This window comes from Cannabis sativa, chromosome 9 (genome assembly GCF_029168945.1).
Source record: "Cannabis sativa cultivar Pink pepper isolate KNU-18-1 chromosome 9, ASM2916894v1, whole genome shotgun sequence".
Classification (NCBI taxonomy): domain Eukaryota; kingdom Viridiplantae; phylum Streptophyta; class Magnoliopsida; order Rosales; family Cannabaceae; genus Cannabis; species Cannabis sativa.
The window spans coordinates 22,491,753-22,494,424 of NC_083609.1; the positions used below are offsets into that span (position 1 = coordinate 22,491,753).

A 2,672-nucleotide genomic window follows, 5' to 3' on the forward strand; every position below is an offset into this window, starting at 1 on the left:
CATAGTTATATATTGGTAAAATTGAACTATTGTATTTTAAGTGTTTAAAATATATACTAGTAAGTGGCATACTGACCCAAGTCTTGGGCCATGTAGATTCGTCCAAGACTATATATATAAATGATAAGTGTTATTTGATTTAAATAAATAAAGAGATAGTATTGATATGTGTGACACCTTGTTGTTGAGGAGTAGTGATCTAAGTTACAAAATATAATAGGTATTAATTAGTGAAACACGTGCATGAGAAGCTAATGGGAGAATGATTCAAAATATGCATTGTTAGACCATAAATCTTGGGGTTAGTTGCTTGGAGTCACATCCTAAAGCTTTTGGGGAGTACACACGTGGGGAAGTTAAGTTGGAACTCAACAAATAAGCCTTTTGAACGAGCAAGGTCTTGGTTCGGCTTATACGAGAGAGTTTTTCTCTTCAATAACAAATGTTGACCAAGTATGTTGGGAAGTTAGGAAGTTTATTCATTTATTAATTTATTTTAAATTTTAACTTAGGTTAGCTAGAGGCCTATATATAGAGCTTTAGGTATTCATTCTTCACTCATTACTTAAGCTATCACCTATCAAAGATTACCCTCTCTTTCTCATCTCTTGCTACTACTCCCTATTTAGTCTTTTATGCCATAATATTCATTGCTTATTACCTCACCCCACCATCAATACCATCATCCTTCATCATTTTCTTTATCATCATTTTTACAATTTCCTTTTTATCATTTCACCATCCTCTCAAACACTATTCCCAACCAATTATTTCATCTCCATCATTCTTGTCATACTCACATATCACCACCACCAACCTCTTACTTATTTATATATAGATACTCCACTATTATTTACTTATATATATCAACATCACCACCACCATTATTTTCCTACCAGATTTCCTTTTTAATCTAAGGTATCATTCTATAATTTTAGATTTGTAGATTCAATGTTAAGGTCTCGTATATATATATATATATATATTTATATTTATATATACCTTTGTAATATGTTCTAATTAATAAATATGAAATTTAGGTTTTTCATAAGATAATTTTTGGTTCTCAAGGATCACTTTTGCAATCAAGCTAGGATCTCCACATTCGAGGTAAGGAAATTAAGTAGAAAAATATAAGTTTTCTGTATGTAATAACATTCATAGAAAGAGTGGGAATAGTAAAAGAGAAGTTAACTAAGGTCTTCTGCCTGACTCTTTATTGTATGTTATTTATTGTACTGTATAATATATATTTAAATAATATGTTTATAAGATTCATGTTATTTATGTATGTTTACAGTATTAGAGCATGGCCATTGCTAAGGATATATATTTAAATAATATGTTTATAAGATTCATGTTATTTAAGTATGTATGTAAATAGTGTGTTTATAAGATTCAGATTATTTAGTTATGATTGTTTTGTTATTTAAATAATGTATAGTAGTTTGCCATTATTTAAATTAGGTAGATTATAATGTGACATGGTTTGACCGAGAAGATAATGGTTAAATACTTGACTGTTGGATCTATATGGTAGATAGGGGGCCATTTAGTAGTGGGTACGATTTTACTGAACCCAGCCCTCCGCCATTTAGTCCAATAGCTCGGGTTTATTTGCCAAAGTCGAACTTGGGCGTAATCATTTTATGTGATTTAGCTTAGAACCTAATTATTAGCTACTAGTGATATGGTTAAGTTTATGTATTGCTAGTTGTCAATATATGAGCATGTGCATTTTTAGTTAAGTTTTATTTTTTTTTGTTTATGTGACTACTTGACACACATTTCCTTACTGAGTTTAGTAGCTCACCCTTATCAAATTACCATGTGCAGACCAAGGTAACTGAAAGTTTAGAAAGCCGGTGGCGAGTGGAACTTTGGATGCTTGTGTGTGTGAACTCGCTGAGGGCCATATAACTGCGGGCGGTCTAGGGCGCTCTATTTATTTATTTACGTTATTAAACTTATGTCGCAATTATTTTAGTTATTAATTATAATGTCTTTTGTACGAAAACTGGCCAGTTGTGAACATTTTCAAGTATTAAATAAAAATGCGACATTATAATTTTCCGCATTTAACGCTTGTAAATAAAATTAGTATTTTTATAAAAGTACGGGCGTTACACCTCCCTAATGGAGGAACGTTCATTAGCAACTTAGCGCCGTGTAATCTCGAAATATAAGTATTCTTATAAGTTTTTTATATGGTTTATGACCACCCTAATGGTGGCGACTGTATAAGACTTACAAGAGTATGAAACAATGGTAGAAGCTCATGAGATAGAATTGCCTTGACTCTCGCCTAAACGGGACAACGCTGAATTCCAATCTTGATCGAATAAAAGGTTGCTAGAATGTTTGACATTTTAGATGAATTGACAACTCTATTCAATGGATGATGCTTTGAGTCTCGCCTAAACGGGAAACTGTATCAGTTCGTTGGAAACCTTGGAAAATAAACTATGTTAGATTTAGTATTTTTATAACATATGTGATTATTTGTTTTTTGAACTTGTGTATGAATTTATAGAACCAAAACCTTACTTCTGTTTACTGATATGTTGTAGTGCCAATATGAATTACCCTCATCCCGATCCACTCCTAGTTAGTATCTTTGCAAAAGAACTCAATAGTGTGAAAATGCATCCTGGTAGTTGCATTAACTCGCA

The 2,672-nt window shown here is 31.9% G+C and overlaps 1 long non-coding RNA gene across 1 annotated transcript; it reads left to right on the forward strand.

The window, feature by feature from the left end:
- Window positions 1–341: 341 nt before the first annotated feature.
- LOC133031132 (uncharacterized) lies at window positions 342–2,077 on the forward strand. The gene is made up of 3 exons (XR_009684629.1): window positions 342–918; window positions 1,041–1,110; window positions 1,837–2,077. It is a non-coding gene; the product is annotated as an uncharacterized LOC133031132 (long non-coding RNA).
- The last annotated feature ends 595 nt before the right edge of the window (window positions 2,078–2,672 follow it).